We start from the raw sequence: 18,792 nt of genomic DNA, 5'->3' as shown, positions 1-18,792 counted from the left end.
ACGTGTGTGAGGTGCCTAGCGGGCTCTGGATGAATTTTCTGTTCCTCCCGGACATAACTCTTTGGCTTAAGGAAGGGGCAAGGCATGTCATGGCCTGTACTTGTCCTCACAGGGCCCTGTGATCTTCATGCCCACACTCCCCTTCTGCTCCTTGGAGATGAGGTGTCAGGTTTAGGAGCCTGGGCACTGCTGAGGGCATAGCTGCCAGCACTGTGCTACACCGAGGCTGGCTCCGTTCACCTCACATGTCACCTCCTGCTGAGCCCCCAGGCGTCAGTCAAGGTAGGTCCATAGGTGCAACATACGCAGAGACCACGTTCTCCCCCTGGACAGATTGGTTGGTGAGCAGTGGAAGCCTAGAGCCCTGCCCCAGCCCCAGGCCAGTGCCTCCTCTTTTGTCATAGGAGGCACTGGTGACATTTTTGCTCAGCAACTGCTTGGCTCTGACTCTGCAGACCCACCAGAGAATGCCAACTTGTTTTTGCATTTTGAAGTCTGCCCTTGGGATTTGGCGGAGTAGCTGGATGTGAGCTTAGCCCATAGTGGTTGACACTGTCACCATTGTTTACCCAGAACCTCGTGTACCAGGCATGGCTCTCGGCATCAAAATACAGCAGCACATTAAACCTCCCTCCTGCTGGGTCTGTCTGTTTTGGTACCATAAGGGCTCAGCCAGCATCTTAACGTCAGTGAGATAACGTGGCCAGTGAGCTCCGGTCAAGCACATTCTCCTCCAATCACTTTTACTCAAATTTTGCTTTTACTATTCCACAGTCATTAATTTTTTAAACAATGCTTTGGTACAGGAACCGCCTAATTCTCTCCTGCTACTCTTGGTGGAAGTGAGTAAAACTGTCCAGCCTGAAATGCGACCACAATTTGTAGCTCAAAAGCTGCCTAGACGCATATAGGTGGAGTTTTGGTTAGGGGCGCTGATCACGTTGGGGTCCCCCGGCAGCGCCGCTCCCCTCAGGCCCCTGCCTTCCCTGGAGCAGGAGGTGAGTGTGGGTCTCACCGTCCCAGCATCCCTGGCCTCACACACTCACATAAATTCTTGTACATGCTGTCAAAATCATTTTTGTTCTTGTGTGTTTCTAATTTTCTCTTGTTCCTCTTTTCCTTTTTCTTTATTCTTTTTCTCTTGTACTGCCCAGTGAGCATGTTGTTGCGTCTGAAAATGTGGGCTGTGCACACCCTGCATTGGAAATATCCAGAATGCCCTCCGTACTGTCTCCATCGCTTTAAAGAGCAAAAACTTAACAGTTGCCTTGATCCATGTATTATCCTAGTCATTTTTTATTTTCTAATTTCTTGGAATATTTGACTTGTTAGCACATCACCCACTGGTGTTTGATACCTGTTAAAATCCTTGCTTTGAGGAACCTGTTTGGTCCTCCTTATATTTGGTGACAAATGCGCCCTTATTAAATTTGTTTGATTGTTTTGAAGAAGTGAGATGCGAATTGATTTATGCGGCTGCTGAGGGATTCTTTTCATGGAGTATTTAATCTTGTAAAGTCAAATTCTGCAGCATCTTGCTCGATTCCTGCTTTTACACAAACGTGCTCTTCACGCGGTTCCTGGCTGTCACTGTGTGACGTGCGTGATGGCACTTCCTGGCCAGCGGTCACTGGTGAGAAAGTGGCAGGCTCATGGGTGTGCAGCTGCAGGGGACGCTGTTGGAGGAAGCAGTCACCGTTTACTTATTTAATTTTTTTTTTTTTTGCATTCAACATCCCTGTGCCATTTAATTTACTTTGCCTTCATAAAGTGGCTTAGGGGGGTCTAAAATCCATGCCACTCTTGTGTTTCCTTTACGAGGCTGGTTTTTCTGAGTATCAGGAAAACATGGCCTTCTCCTAAGTAGCTGGCTCACCTGGATCTTGTTGACACAGCGACCGCTAAAGGGGACCGTAGCTTCCTCTCTTCTCCAGCCAGTGGGCATTCAGAGCCGGGTCTGTGCTTTGCCTCAGCAGCCGTGCAGGCCTCCCTGCCCCGGCCTTTACTTTTAACCCATGTTGGCATAAATAGCTGACTCCGTGTCTGTTGCAGCTGATGTCCACCACTGACGGCCGTGTAGTTAGTTTGCGGTAGGGAGTCTGCAACACCCCAGCCAACCTTGAAGGAAGATGTTTTGGCCGACCTAGGACCTTGGGTTCTCACCCCCATCATGGTTCATCTCACTCGGTGGAAGGGTTTGGCCACCACCATCATGCTGAACATGAGGCCTTGTTTCTCCTTTCATGCTCTGGTCCAAATGTGGACACTTCATTTATCACTGAATTTGTATCACTTGAGACAGGCCAAAATATCTGAATGAGTCCATCACATTCTCGGTGGGGAACAGAACAGAAGTAAGTGTCACAATTAGATGGAAACTAGGCTGTCCGTGTTGGCTAATGCTGGCTGGGATCTGTGATGGCCGGGCTGTGCCCTGGACACAGGCCTTTCCCGTGGCTCCCGAGAGCCCAGGGGTTGGAGTGAGAACAGCCTTGCCTGGGTTCCTCCATCCTCATCTGCTCACTGGCAAGTGTGTCTGCTAATTAGGAGCTCCCCCAGACCTCGGGCCCTTCAAAGCTCAGACCACGGGAGAACCTTGAGTCCCTTCTCCTGGGCCTCCTTTGTGAGAATCCAGTGCCTTCTGAGGTGACCAGCGGCAGGAGATGCCTCCCCCTTCAGGGAGCACCCTACGGAGGACTGTTAGTCAGTGTACCATGCTGTGAACTTGGGGGGTTATGGCCATGGTCCTTGTAGAACCACATTTGAGATGGGCTTAGTGACGGAAATAATAGGACTGATTCCAGGGCAGGGATTAGGGGAGGGAACATTGGAAATTGAATGTGACCTCAAACACATAGTTGGGTGCTTGGGCTGTTACTAAAATGGGGAGTCTGGGAGGTACCTGCCAGGAATCGAATTCCAGAGTAAATGGTGAACATGAGGCATTTTTAAGATGCCATTTGTCATCCAAGTTAGGACTTCAAAGAGGCACTCGTGTCTATGAGATTGTGGCTCAGGTGAAGGAGCCGGGCTATAGATACACGTTGGGAGTCGTCATTCTTAGCTGGTGTTCATAGCCTTGCATGTGAATTAGATCATCTCGAGAGCTGCAGACTGAGGCTGAGGGGGGGCAGGGCCCTGCCTGGGTTGGAGGAAAGCCCAGACCATGCAGCTTTGGTGTGTCAGTCAGCGGCATTTGCGATTTTCAGCCTAATGCCATTTATCTTTAAGGGGCCGGGGGGTGTGCAGGGCCAGCCAGGAAGAAATCTGAAGGGAGGGTCGTGGCCACGTGTGTTTCTTGGGATGATGCAGAGTCTGCAGGGTCCTGGAGGGTAGACTTCTTAGAAGCTGGAGTTGGAGTGAGGAGTGGGCAGAAGGTAGTCACACTCACCTGTGAGGGAGGGGGGAGTCCTTGGGAGTCCCCACCCTACCGGACTCGCTTTCCCATGAACAGAAGGCAATCATACAGAGTATCTGAAGTGAGAAAGGATGGGTGCTGGGAGGGGAGCCAACCTGGAGAATGGTGCTTGGAAAGTTCTGGAATAGTCTCCCTGGAAAATAGAGTTAAAAATACCCAGAATCTTAAGAACGTTGATAGTGACTGGGGAGGAAGCAGTTTTTCTGGCCTCCTAAGGGTAAGTCATGTATCCGGCGATACACAGAAAAATCGGGCATTCTGTTCCGTGGTCTTGATCCTTACCGGGGGAACAGTGCAAGTTTAAAGGGGGAGAAGGGCAGCGGAAGGAAACTAGCCAGGCCCCGTGTCAGGTACCAGTCGGCCGCCCTTCTTGCGTGTTGAATTCACATCCATGCCTCCCAGGTGGGCGGTGGCAGCCCCCTTTTGCAGATCGGGAAGCCTTCTCAGAGGGTTAAGGAATTGGTCCGTTTAGTGGCTAGTAAATGCTGCAGCAGAATTCAAGCAAGGCCTTGTCAGACTTCAAGGGCATGTTTTCTCTACTAATTCCGGTACCTCCCTGTTGAACCTGGAATGGTGAATTGGGTCAGTTTTGGAGCCTTTCAGAAAAAGTACGATTTAAGTGCCTCAGGACTGTTTCACAAAGCTCAGCGTTCTTTGATTTTTCTGAAGCACCGCAGTGCTTTTCGCCCCACAGTTGTTAGGTTTTCTCCATTCTCGATGACGTGGTTGCAAATCACGTACAGGTGCAAAACCAGACTTAGCAGCTTCTGAAGGGAAACTCTCCAGTTCTCCCTTGATCGGCTTTCTTCCACGGGATGTAACTGTGCTGCAGCGTAGGCCTGAGTTTTACTTATGGAGTGAGGGTTTAATATCCAAAGTTACCATAAAATGGTCAGATGAGGAAAATCGACCTTGACAATTTATTTTTGGGTTTCATTAGACAAGATATACTATCAATTAATGACCCATATAGCAAATGAAATTGACTACAGAACATTGCATTTCTTAATTTCTATTTAGAGTTCTCTTACAGAATAAGGTTGCCTGCTTTGGAACATCATCTCCAACACCACGGCACCTATCAGTGTGTTGGTGTGATTGCATTTACGCAGTGAATGTAATCTGGTCTTCCTCAGCCCCAAACACTCCAGTGAAGAATCACGGGCTGTAGCCATCTCTTGGTCATGCAAATACTTCTAAAATTATATGATGCCAGAAAAGAAGGAAGAGAGAGAGATTGCCTTTATCAAAGTTCCTTTCAATTCTAACTGCAAACTGTTGTTGAGCAGCTCTGGTTTCCTTTGGATATGAATATATACATTTCTTTGCATGTAACCTGGATTTTGGACTAGAACACCAAGTTCTTGCTGTCCACAAGCCACAAAAACAGTAGCCAAATTGCACACATGTGAAATTGTTTATACTTTTTCCTGAGAAAGTATCCTTGAATTTGGGACTTGGGCTGTGATTTTTGCTTTTTGCTTCCCGCACCCCTCTTGTAATCTCTCACTCCTTCCCACGTGGCCCCCAAGAGTTCGTGGCCTCAAAGGAGCGGGCAAACACCCAGTTGGTCACCATGTACTGCTGCTATAGATGAAGCCCAACCAAGACCTAAAGGACATTATCAGAGAGGACTTCCTGGAAGAAATGGACTCTACATTCATTTGTGAGGACAGAGTGTCAGCCAGGAGAAGTAGTCAAGAATGTGGCTCAGGTGGCAGGTGCAGCCCGGGCAGATGCCTGGAGGCTTTTGGCGTGGGGAAACGGGGAGAGTGCCCTGTGTGGTCCAGGGTGGAAGGTGCCCCTGCTGGTGAGGACACTGGAGAGAGTCCGGGATGGAGGGCTTTGGAAGAGCTTGGGTTTTACTAGAACTGACACAGTAGTCAGTGAAGGGTGTCATCAGAAAGTGACCCTCAGGAAAGGTAATTCTGGTTTTTCTTCTGATATTCTACAGACACAAGGGTCGGGACGGGTTAGAGTAGGTATGTCTGTCCCTTTGAGACCCACCCCGTCATTCATTTATTCATAACACGTGCACTTCTGTGTGTCTAGGGGAGAGAGGGTGAAGCCACATTAGTAAGCAAAATGTATTTGCTTCTTGTGAGCTTAGCATTGTCAGAAGTTGACTTAGCCTAGAATGTTCTAGGAATAGAGGAACAAATTGTGGTAGTTGGAAGGAGGGAAGACTTCCTTGGGAAACAGTCAAAATGAGCCTGGAGACAAGTGGGAAGTAGGAGCAAGTCAGGGGGCCCCTGAGGTCACTGGGGACCTGTGTACTGAGGTGAGGCTGGGCAAGCAGTGTCTGGCTTGGGGCTAGAATTCCACCAGGGAGCCTCTGAAGGGATTGAAGTGGGGGTGATGTAATCAAATTTGTGATTTGGGAAGACTGATGTGGCTCTGTGTGTGGGTGTGTGTGTAGCAGGGAAGAGGGGAAGGGTGCCACCAACATGGGGGGTCATTAGAAGAACATTCACAGGCTGGGAGAGAGGCTTCGGGACTGCTTGGGGACGGCAGGGGCAGTGTGGATGCCGGATTTCCTTATGGGGAGGGCTTGTTAGCAGGGCGACCCTAGAGGCGACTTTTGGCTGGAAGAAAACTGATGGAGGCTGCCAGGTGGACTTTCCTCTTCTCTCCTTCCCTGCCTTGTGTGATGATCTTAGCTCAGCCAACTTTTGGAAAAGAAGAGCTAAGTTCCAGGGTAGCCCAGGACTTTGTTGAGCTCGCTCGAGTGAGATCTGATAGGATTTAGGTTTGTGTTCAGATCTGCATGTTCACTTAGCTAGAAACGTCCCGTCATTTCAATTTCTATAGGGGTTTTTATTCTTGATAAAGATTGCTTTCTTGGTGAGAGGAAATTTAATACAGCTGTTGGCTTTCTCAAAAAAAATCATATCTTTTAAGAACTTTAATATTCAAAACAATAGGAATATATTAAAATGTTAAAGTAAGTCTTTGGTGCAGTTTCTTTGCTTTCTGAGCTAGTGTGGAGTTAGAGCCTTTGCATTACTTAAGAGCACATACTTGTCAGTATTTAAAGAGCTGTTAGTGAGCGCCCCAGGCCCCACCTCTCAAAACATCATTAAAGTTTGCTCTGAAATAGTGAGGTCATAAAGGTCTTATTTGCAGAAACCAAACAGTTGGTTTATAATATGCAGCATAGCTCCCTTTATAAAATAATAATAGGTTCAAAATTAAGAAAGTGGAGGATAATTGATTTTTTTAAACCTGAAACATAAACTTTCTTGTGCTAATGTTGCAACTGGAAATTTTGAAAAGAAAAATCCTACTGTAATATCATCTACGTGGAATAAATTTATGACTTTCACTTTTGAAAAGTAACTGCGCGGTGGTTTTTGAAGTCAGGAGAATTCCAGCTCAGATACTGGCAGTGATGGTTGCTGGTTTTTAATGGAAGGGCCTAAATTTGCCTTCTTAGCATTTTTTTTTTTTTTTGGAGTGAAAAGTTTGAGTAGTGCTTTGCCAGCATGATTTTGGGGCAATTTGAGGGCAGATGTCGTGTACCAGCAATGAGATATTTCCATGCATTTTATTTTCCGGACATCACCAGGGCACATGTGGGGTTTGTGCCTGCAGGCTGGAATGCTGCTGGACTCCCTGATCCATCACCGTTATGTCCTGGAGCTGCTCCGGTCAGTGAATGATTTTCTGTGGCTTCTAGGTAATGTGGTCTGAGGCAGATGATCAGACGTGCAGTTAAAGTACTATTACTTGAAATAAGAGTAACCTAGAAACATGACTCTAACTATACAGGGTGAGGGAGAATTGGCTGAGCTGCTTGGAGTGGGGAGTCTTCTCAGGTGACTCCCTCACCGTGATTCCTGCCAATATCCTCCCCAGCCCTGCACGGGAGTCCTGCCGAAGCAAGCATGCACTTTGCTCAGAAACGGACTGAATTTCCTTGTGCCTCTGTTTGTTGGCTTTTTTTTTTAAAGCACATCTTGCCCTTTGCTTAGATGCCACCCCTGCTAGTCACATCTTACACTCATTCTTCTGGATGTCGTCCATATATAGCTGCTGAATGGATGAACTGAATGTAGTATCTCCATGTAGTGGAACATTATTCATACGTAAGGGTGAATAAAAAGGAAAAAAAAATAAAGGGGAAGATGAAAAAGGCCACCTGTCCTGGGAAGTCCACCCTGACTGCTCAACCCACCCTTTTCCCTTTGAATCCCCACCCCTTATGCTCCACTCTACTCTTTTTGATAGTACTTACCACCTTCTAATAAACTTTAACGTTTTCAAAAAAAAAAAAAGAGAGAGAGATGCTGATACCTCTTCAACATGGAAAAGCCTTGATAATAGCACGTTAAGTGAAAGGAACCAGACATAAACGGCCACATATTGTTGACTTCAGTGATCTGAAATGCGCAGAATAAGCAAATGCAGAGGCAGAGAGCAGGTGATGGTTGCAAGGGGCTGGGTGGAGGGGGATTAGGGAATGACTGATAGTGACAGGGGGTTTCTTCTGGGATAATGGAGTGTTCTGGAAATAGATGGTGGTGAGGGCTGCACAACCATGAGTGTGCAGAAGACTGCTGAGTGCTGTCTCCGGGAGTGCCTGTGGTTGGGGTGGCTTTATTTTGTTCTCACCCTGCAATGTGAACTGTCATCTTGTGCTGAGGCAGTTCTACTCCTGTGAGTGGTGAGGCTCAGACACTTTGCAGAGTCATGTTTCTTTTCTCCCACTTGCTGAGTGTAGGCAAAAAAGGTTTAAGCCTGAGAAAGTGCTCCATCTGCAGAAATATCTTTCAGTTTTGCATGGTGTAAAAATCTTGAGAGCTTTTTAATCGTTGATGACAGTCTGTGAGGGGAAACAGCCCTTGAAGCCTGGGTGTGACCTGGAAGAGCCGCTCTTCCCTCCCTGACCTGGGTGGGGATTTCACCGCCGTTCAGGCAGTGAAGGGCCCAGACCCGAGAGCGGAGTTGACAATCGTGAATATTTACTTGTATTCGCTGCTTCATCTTGGATATTAATTTCAAGCTGAGTCAGTTTGTGGCGGCAGCCTCATCCTACATCAGGAATTTATAGTATTTGCTCTTTGAAGTGGAGACCAGACAGACTTTTATTATTTAACAGTCTCCCTTAAATTGATATCTCAGATTCCTTTGTAAACAGTAAAACAGCAGAAATACACACGTCCTTTAATGCCAGTCTGACCTGGATCGGGTTTAGTCTCTGTGCCTCAGTGGCCTTAACTGCGGGTGGGGAAGATGATAACAGTGCTTCCCTCAGAGGGCCTGGTGAGGGGGGAGTGAGAAGCACAAATTGAGGACTTACACGAGATGCTCATGAATGTCCGAAGTTAGTGCTCTCAGCCTGGTGAGGCCTCAGGAGCAGAGATGTCAGAACAGAGCATTCCTAGCCGGAGCTCGATCCGTGTTGGCAGCTGTTATGATCACTATCACCACTGTGGGTTATCAGGTAGTTTTAAGACATGGTAATATGAATTCTTGAATAATGTTAAAAGACTAGACATCTCAGATCCAGTTTACATAGTTTTCAAGATTTCCTCTGAGAAATGGATGTTTTATACCCCATCAGAAGTCTGAGTTGAGTCTCTAAAAAAATTCTGTATTCCTCCATCTTTTTGCTTTAATTCTCCATTTCTTAAAAAAAAAAGTTTTTAAATGGAGTTACTGGGGACTGAACTTAGGGCCGCATACATGCTAAGCACATACTCTCCCAAATGAGGTATAATCTCCCCCATAATTCTTTCTAAACTTTACTTTCTTAGTATTCAGAAGTTAGAGGCCTCTAATTCTTTTTCTGGAGACTTGTCCATGAACCTGTAAATCTATTATTAATGGACAAATGTTGGTTTATTAAAAAAATCAATAAAATATTCGGCAATCCATCCAAAAGAAAATGCTCATTGATTTAAATGTTTCTCCTTTATGGTGATTTCTACTTTCTGGTCTAGCTTAATTTATTAACAACCATCCTTATCATCATAATGACCAACCTCGCTCTGAGTGGACACCTGCCTAAGGCTAAAATGCTTTCCTCATGTTTTACTTCATAGCAGGTGTTTGAGGGTAGGTATCAGTGTCTCATTTTTTGCAGCTGAGGGATTGAGAGATGGAGCAGCTTGTCCCAAATTACACACAGCTGGCAGTGGCTAGTTCAGTGCTGGAACCCTGGCTGCACAGGATGCATTTTTAATTGCTCCTGTAATCAGCCTCCCGTTGAGTGATTTCCCGAACTCCTGTGACTCCATAAATGGCCAATTTTAGTGATCTCAGCCTGATGAGGACTTCAAAGGAGAGACACCAGTGAGAATGTGAGACAGAGTGGCATAAATTAAAATTGTACATTTTTACAAAAGTTTTATTCTCAGGTAATGACTTAAAAGTTAATTTTTTTTTAATTTTAGTGCTCTGTGAGCACTAAAAACAAAACATTAAAAATAATTATAGTGCAAAAGAGAAGTGGGCTTTGAAAGTCCAATCATTGCTAGTGATGTTACTTGCTTTTCTCTAGTGGCCCTTATTGACAGAAATACTTAGAAAGACTGAATTGGTTTTATGTAGGCTTAGTATTGAAGAAAAGATTGTCAGTGAATATTGTAAGTAAAATCATTACTCTTTCTTTCCTGATGATGAATAGGTAAGTTGTTTTTATGGCTTAAGTACATTTCCTCATTTGTGAAATTTGAGTAATATCGTTTTCCTTGTCTAACTGTGAGAGTTAGACGCCTTGTACACAAAGCACCCAAGGGGTGCTTAATAAAAATGTGCTGTCACAATGACAGGTATTTTAGAAGGATCAACTCTGAATACTAAAGGGGGTGGCTTATTTCTGATGCATATTCAATATGTATATATATGATATATATGAATATGGCTTAAAGTAACAAGGATTCATTTATTTTTTTTAGTGCACTATGAAGTTTTAATTAAATCTTTATCATTCTATTGAGACAGGGACTAGTTAAATTGCCTTAAGCAGACGACCTTGAAAATTATTTACACAGAATGTGTATTGTTACAACTCAGAATTCATGTTGCCGTGTAACATCCACTCAGATATTTAAATTCGTGGATTCTGACCAGATCCATTAAGTTTAGAAAAATCCACATTTATCATTTTCAGGGAATAATCTTCTGTCTTTTGTGATTAAAGAAAATTTTGATTTTTTTTCCTGCACTTTTAACAGGTTTAAAATATCAAAACATTGATTTGACATGTAACTTTTTTAATAGAATAAATCTCATGCTGTTTTAATATGTAAATAAAGGTTTTTGTATTTCAACAAACTTTTACGATTTCCTGGCTCTTTGAGAAGTATTTTGCAAGATACTTAGATTACCTACTGTTGGAAAAATGCAGACGTTATTTTATGATTATAGGCCTAGTAAAGATCTGTTGGTTTTTGCTACAGTGCAAGACATGAGGCCTAGGAGAGCTTTGCTGCCGATTGCCAGGAGGACAGATCCCAGGTCTCAGTCTCCCCTTCTGTAAACTGAAGAGGCTGGACTGGTTTCTTTCCTCCTCTAAGATGAGTTTCCATAAGCCTATGTCTTTGGTTTATATTCAGGAGTATTAGCAATATCAGATTAAATACTGAATACCCTTCCCTTACCCCAAAACAAAGTGCAGTATGTGCTACAGAAGCTTTTAGTTATCTGATTCTCGTTTCTGATCCTACAGGCAATTTTGTGTTGCATGTTTCCCGGTAACCTGGAAGGTCTTTTTAGCCATAGGTGGCTCTGTTGCACCTTCTTACCTTCTTAATTTTCCTGTTTGTTAAAGAAAGCTTAAACAACGTTATTTTATTTTGATTTCTTTGCTTAATGCTTCAGAATAGCACAGTCTCCATTATGTCTGTCTACCTGGAAAAATTATTCTCCTTATATCTTAGTTTTATTCTGTCATCTCGCTGTGAACATCTCAGACTTGCTGTGCAAACAATGGCAAATTCGGACTTTTCTTCCAGTGCTAGAAACCAGTGAGCCGGGAATTTATAAAACAGCTAGAAGTGGCCTCTGGAGCACCTTAAAGCTGAAAAGTGTACTGGGTTCCCTGAGTATTGACCCCGCCGCTGTGTGTTAATTGGTGGTAGGAGATTTGGTACATATATGAAGTGGTGTAGTTTTTTGACTTGGCTTTGCGTGCACGCGCTGCCACTGAGCCACGTGAGCCTAAGTCAGTTCGTTCTGAGATTTCCGTCGTCTGTGAGATGGGGATGCTCATATCTGCTTTGTAGAATTGTGAGAATTAGGAATTATGTAAACTGTTTACCACAGTGGGTATGTCAAGAGGGCTCGTAAACTTTAGCTACTGTTTTGTGAGAAGCCATCATTTGATAGTTTTGGCAATTACTAAGAAACAGGAAAATAAGGAAAGCTGGTTTTATGATGAAAGATAATTGAGGAGTTTCCATAGTTCCTATACCCATAATTTAGCATCAGCAAAGTCAGAACTGTTACACAGTCGCCCTGAACCAACGTTAAGCCACAGAATTTTTTGTTACTTCAAATATGTTGGGGCTTAAGGGGATCCAATACTTATACACATGTTGTCTCCAGCAGCCAACTGAGAGATGACAGAAAAGAGTAAGCAGGCGATATATGTCTTCTTTTTTACTGATGAAGCCACGTACTCCATGAACTTCAGGGCTGTGGGAAAACGCTTGTCATTATACTGTGTCCCAGAAGTAGAGACTCACCCTGTCCCAGGTAACTCTGGGCCACAGCGAGCCTTCCCTTGAGAGGATCTGCCCCATCATGCACAGTGCTGTCCTGCCATGGAGCTGAGCATCCCGTGTGCTTCCCAAGTGTGGCCAGCACTGGAAGGAAAGGAACGGTTTCACATACCCTGCTTGTCTCTCCGGACTCACACCTCACCCTGTTAGTGTGACGAGGGCTAGCTTTGAGCCATGGGTCTGTGGTGTGGAGAAGCACTCTCCGTGGCCAAGAGGAGTGGGGAGGAGGCGTCCCCTCCCTCAGTTTAAACAGGTGGTGGTATGGAACAGAAGGGTGCTCCCCAAGAGTTTATAAAAGGAGAAATAAGGATTTTCTTTGGGACTTAGTCTAGCCAGGAAACACAGAAGATGATTAGAAAGGAGACTTGTAAATCACTTTAATATTAAGTTGACATTTGTTGAGCACCAATAATGTGCTACATTCTTTTCTGAGAGTTTTACAGAAATGAATCCTTCAATCTTCTCAACAATGGAGTAAGGAATGTTTGATTTTTATCCCAGGTTTACAGTGTGGAAACTGAGGCACACAGAGGGTAAGTTGGCCAAGGTCACAGAGCTAGTAAGTGGCAGAGCTGGTATTTAAACTGTGGCTGTCTGGTTTTGAGGCTCCCAGGGATGGGCTTTGGGTGTTTAGAGGTATCTGCATCCCTGGATCTCTGTACATCTGTGCATCAGTAAGCCCAGAAAGGACAGAGAAAGGAGATTCACACAGTTGCTCACAGTCGTGTCTCGGCCACTGTCCATGAAGAGTGCACCGTGATTAGCGTTGTTTTCCAGGCAGTAGACCTGTTGGTATAACAGAAATTTAGTCCATTGAGTTAATCTAGAAATCCTTACTGCTCTGCTTCTGTCCATGTTTGCCATGTTACTGCCTGCCCGTGGTTAGGCCGTGGAGGAAAAACTGTACTCATGGTTGAACTCTGATATTTCAGTCTGGTTCATAGTTTCACATATTCTGTTACATTAATAAGTTAAATTTCTGGTTTTCTTGCATCAGTGTCTCGTGTGTTTGCTTAATGTGAAACCAGTCCATGGGAGCCCAGGGGTGCTGACGGTATAATTTCTGAGCATGTTGTGGCACTTCTACACGTGCAGTCCTGACTGGAGGATGTCCGCCTTCCTCACTGATTTCTCCCAAGAGCAGGGTCCTATCCCATCCCTGGATGTGACGCTGGGAGCTCTGTGAGTAGGCCAGTCAGCGGCCAATTCCACCAATCAGAAAATGATGAAGTACCCAGAAGTGGGTTTAATAGAAGAAAAGGGCTTCCAGGTAGTCCAATGGGCTGTTCGAGTCCTTTTGGTGAAAAGCTGTTCACTGTCTGTGGTTGAGCTGATTCTTTGCTGTTGAAAAGTCTGGATTAGATGAAGGGATTTTAAAAAGCAGAAAGGAGTGATTTCAGGTGGTACGTCCACACCGGTGAGAAGTGATGGATGACCGCCTGTGTGAGGCATAGACAGAGTCTTACAAACTTCATAAAACAGCTTTAAAAGCTCTGCCATCTGAGTGCACTTCATAAGGGGTCCAGGCCATCACTGGTAACGCTGAGAGGGCAAATAACTGATGATGGCATAAAGGACACGGAGGCATCAAAAAGGTCTCAGTCATGTTCCCTTTTTAAAGAATGTGGCACAGTGTAATATATTTGAGCTGGTTTTTCACTGAACAATTTTTCGTGTTTTCTAGGTCTCCCAGCTCCTGAAGTTTCCACGCAGCTGCATGTCCCCTCGCTGCAGCTCTGTCAGCGCTCATCCTGGGCTGACGTGTTGTCACGGGGAGCAGGACGGTCAGCGTCCCCGGCTCCTCCAAGCTCCGTCTCCTCATCCCCAGTGCTGGGCTTCTCATCCATGTCTACTTAGAAGGGTTGCTGAGAACCACACGTGATGGTTGTCAGGGGTGATTTGTGGTTGTCCCTGTGTTTGACATATAGTCAGTATTTGATAGAAACTCATGTTTTTTATTATAGTTCTGGCTTCTACATTGCAGTGGTTTTTAGTCTGCATTTTTTTATAACTTTTTTCTTATTTTTAAATAAGCACTTTTTTTGGGGGGGGGAATTACTGGGGATTGAAGCCAGCACATTGTGCATGCTAAGCAGGTGCTCTACAACTAAGTAATACCCACCCTCCTTGTCTGCACTTAAAAATAAATATTGCAATACACAAAATAGCTCTTAAACACCATCATGGGACCTATTTTCTGTATAGACAATTGAATACATATGCTATTTCAATAAGAATAAATGTTGGGACTTACCTTTCTCAATCTGTTTACTTGTTTAAAAACGATCATAGCTAGTGATAAACACGAGTCTTGGATACAGCACTTCTTAGGATCTGTTTTGACATCATGGGAAATTACATTCTACAGAGAAGGCAAATTGGGTCTCACTGATATTTGGATGATTTAGCAGATGATCAAGTCTTTCAAACTTGACAGTTTTGTATTTTAAACTAACTGCAAAGTTATCTTCTAGAAGTTGGAATTCCTAAGTTTGTGAAGTGCTCAGTAATTCAGTGTGTATGTGTTTGTGTCTGTGTGAACGTGTTTGTGTGTGATTTCAGGAAGGTAGAAATAAGTTCCATGTAGCCCTCTGATACCTTCCTCCTCCAGTTCAAGATGTAGGCATATATTTACACAAGTAAATTAATATTCTTTAGTCATTTGATATATTGGTGGGAATATGAGGTTCTCACACTTGTTTCAGAAGGGTTGGGGAGCATCAGGTTTGAAAACAGGAGGGGAAAGAGGCAGGGTGGCCCTTCACACTTTGTGCAGGATTTGAGGAACAGTAGCTTTCTTTTTTCTTTTATTCTAAAACAAACTGGCGCTGAATTGTAACATACTATGACTCAGAATTGCTTTTCTGATAAGATACAACTGCCTCAGTGTTTTCAAGGCAACATGAATGATGAAATCCGTTTTAGGAGTTATCTTTAAAGTAGTGTTAATTTTCAAGTAAAAGGCTATAGCCTGTTCTTTCTTCGAAGGGTAAAAGACGTTCTCATTGATCCAAGTGCATGATCAATGTGCTTAGTTTTTTGGGGTTTTTTTCTTTTTTTTTTAAGTGCTTGTATCATTGTGGTTTGAATGAATGTTTAAAATTTCTGAATTTTGTTCTTTAGAACATGCTGATTTATCAGAACTGTTAAAAACCTGATTGATCTTTCGTCTTTGTTTGGAGGGGCACCCTTTTGATTACTGTTGTCTGTTAAAGACGGAAATTCTTCCTCTAGCCTGCAGATCATTAAGTGAATGGTTTGCAGTGTGCCTTTAAAATTCTTTGAATGCTTTGAGCATGCTTGTCTAGTGAATTTTGAATTGACTCATAGTAATGACTTTGCTTTGATTCTGTGGCTTTTGCTCCTCTCCGCAAGAATTTGAATTCTCTGTTGCATTTTGTATACGTGTTCTTAACAGGGGAATAAATTTTACATTTTTTACAAAGGTGGGTTTTCCTATCCCCTCTGAATGCCTTCTATAATTGATACAACAAAAATCTGTTATTGCAGTGCTTAATTATTTCATAAACTAATTTTTGGCTTAATCAGAAGCAATGAGAAAGAGTGATAATAAAAAATATGAAAACCTTCCTTCCTTTGAAGAATAGAAATCAGGTGGTCAGGCTCACGCATGTTTTGTGCTTGACACACTTACTTTCCTGTCATTGTGTATCATGATTCGGAGATGGAGTTGCTTCAGGTTTTATAGATTTTTGTTTGAACATTTTTGTTGAATTCTTTCTCCAGGCTGATGTTTCCTGTTGGGTTTGTGGAAAGCGTAGAAGGGAAACAAATTCTTTCTTTTAATTTCAGGAGGCCTGAGTTGCTGATGAGAAAAGAGTTGAGGGTGGGCTGAGGAACAGAGTGACACTCCCTCTCCTCCTGGCTGAAACTGATGAACAATGAAATCAATTAAGTGTATCAGTATTTGACCAATAGAATTCAGCGAGCCCAAACTGACAAGTTATGCCCAATGGAAAGTACTGAATTCACCTGCAGAATTAGGTACTTTGCCAATTAGAAGCAGCTTAGAGCAATCAGAAAAATTAGTTCATAGGATGAGATATAAAAGAATGTAATATCTTCTATTTCTGAAACTTTTCTTTGTTAAGTTGTGTAGAGCTAAAATTAAGTTTCAAGTTCCAGGAGTTAAGAGTCTGGGTGGTTCTGTGGGATCGTTATTCAGGGATGTGTCTAGAACCTGCTAGAGTGACTGAAGCTGACAGGAAAAGACCCAGAGCTAGGATTTGTTATCCTGGGGTGTCCTCCATAATGGTTCCATAATGGTTACATGTGGGAGCCCAAGATTAGGTTAACAAATTGTAACAGACCCCAGCCGCCTGTCAATGTTCAGAAGAAAAATGTGTGCTTAGTAACTGCTTTGCAAGCAGGAGCATGTGCATCCTCACTCCTGTCTCCTTGCCTTAAAAAGCAGAGACAATGCTTTGCTTGCATAGTTGATGCTTTAGATAGCACTCTGCTCATTTCAAAGCAAGGACCCAGGCCCTCAGCTATAAAAGCTGGGCTTGTGTGCTTTTAGATAGTCTATTATCCCCAAAACAAGGACCTGGCTGGTCTCGTGGTCTGCTTTGTAATTCACATATCTAAAGAATTTATCTTATTCCCCTCACCCCATGACTTCCCTAAAGATACACTAAGCCTTTGTACTCATTGTGGATTCTACAATCTCTGTCTCCTCCCGTTTTTCCTCAAGTTCCTACTTACTATCACACAACTGTTAATGACTTTTTCCTTTCGTTATACACAGTAAATATAGGAGCATTTGAGAGGCTCGTGGAGTTGGCTCCCTACATCTTCTCTTTTTCTGGACTTTTCCCACAGAGTCTTGAATAATCATTCCGTGTCGGTACGACTTCTGCCAGCCATAACCCACAGTTCCAGGTGAGAATGATGCAGGCTTTATCTCTCCTACCCAAGGGAGAGAGAGAAGAGAATTGAGATCTGCTCCCTTTTGGTCCCTTCCTTCCCCAGGGACACTCCAGTTCACCTGCAGCCTTCTGGATTCTGCTGTCAGGGCCTCTGTCCCAGGACTGACTGCAGCCAATTTTTCCCTTGCCGACATTTCCTGTGCCTTTTAGAAGTTTGTCTCTTCTCTGCAATTCAACCCTGGCAGATGTGATGGTGGTCAGCGTGCTGGTGGGCAGTCACCTGGGGACTCCCAGGAGCCATGCTGATTCTCCTGAGTCTCTCATTTGGGGTTACAGAACTGTCGAGCACCGGAGGAAGCCCATTCACGTGAGGGCAGTGCAGCATTGCATCACTTTCATTTTATTTTTGAAATTTCAGTGGAGAAATTATTTGTAGCAAACTGTTCCAGTTTTTTGGCTGACTGCTTTCCTCACCACCATTTCCTTGTTGGATGTGGTGCTTGTTTTAAGAACCAGGTTTCTTCTCTGGTTATTTCTAGCAGGTGGGCTTGCCGAATCCTTGATCTGCATTTGAAGCAGAATGCTTCTTCGTGATGTCAAACTGATTTTCTTCATTCTGAATATTTCGTATACACTCAGCAACTGTTTCAAGTGAACTGCTCTTGTCCAATTTCGGTTAACTCACATTTGCTGATCTCCTGCTTTCATGCTGAGGGCAGTTTCTTCTTCCTGTAATAAAAGTTAGCAATTTGCATCTACTATGGGAAGGTACTGGCCCGAGGTGCTTTTGTTCTTAACAGTTTTAATACAATTCACCCATTAAAATTTACACCGGTTTTTACTCTATGCCAAGAAATGTGCATCCCAGTCAATCTTAGAATATTTTCATCCTCCTAACAGGAAACCCTGTATGTATAAGCACTCATTCCCATCTTCCCCATCCACCCCCACACCCCCAGGGAGCCACTCTTCTCTCTCTGTGGATTTGCCTGTGCTGGACATTTTATTTAAATCGAGTCAATTCATTTAAATGGAACCGTCTATTGTGACTGACTTCTTTCACACTGAGTAACGTTTTCAATGTTTGTCCACGTTGTTGCCTGGGTCAGTACTCCATGCTTTGCTATTGCTGAATAATATTCCACTGTATGGCTGGGCCCCTCTGTTTACCCATTCATCAGGTGATAGGCATTTTGGTTGTTTCTTCTTTTTGGCTGTGATGAATAATGGCACCTTGATCATTCCTGTAGGAGTTTTTATGTGGACATTTGTTTTCAGTTCTCTTACGTGTGTGCCCACAGAGCAGAATTGCTGGGTCATTCAGAAACCAACTGTTCAACTCTCTGAGGTCCTGCCAGGCTGTTTTCCAAAGTAGCCACGCTGTGTTACATCTCAGCAGCAAGGGCTGCTATCTCTGATTCCTGTGTGTCCTCATTAGTTCTTGTTATTCTTTTTTTAAATATAACCTTGTAGTGAGTGTGAAGCGGTTTCTTCTAGTGGTTTTGACATGATTTCCCTTACAGCTAATGATTTTGAACATCGTTTCATTGTGCTTATTGGCCATTTGTATATTTTCCTTGAAAAATACCGTTTCGGATCCTTTATTCATTTTTTAATTTAGTTGTCTTTTTTGTTGAATTGTAGGAGCTCTGTTTTATTTGGAGATACAAATTCCTAATCAGATAAATTATTTGAAAATATTTTCTCCTGAGTGTTGTTTTTTCACTTTCTGGATGGTGTCTTTTGAAGCGAAGTT

At 43.7% G+C, this 18,792-nt stretch overlaps 1 protein-coding gene across 1 annotated transcript in view; it reads left to right on the top strand.

The window, feature by feature from the left end:
• The window catches only part of LOC141577129 (uncharacterized), a 177,025-nt gene that overhangs the window by 121,405 nt on the left and 36,828 nt on the right, over nt 1-18,792 (top strand). The window contains exons 23-24 of the mRNA XM_074361176.1: nt 13,832-16,152; nt 16,916-17,049. The gene's annotated coding sequence lies outside the window, so the exon portion shown is untranslated. The remainder of the gene's footprint in view (nt 1-13,831; nt 16,153-16,915; nt 17,050-18,792) is intronic.

Source organism: Camelus bactrianus, chromosome 3 (genome assembly GCF_048773025.1).
Source record: "Camelus bactrianus isolate YW-2024 breed Bactrian camel chromosome 3, ASM4877302v1, whole genome shotgun sequence".
Lineage (NCBI taxonomy): Eukaryota > Metazoa > Chordata > Mammalia > Artiodactyla > Camelidae > Camelus > Camelus bactrianus.
This window is presented reverse-complemented; position numbering and strand designations above follow the sequence as displayed.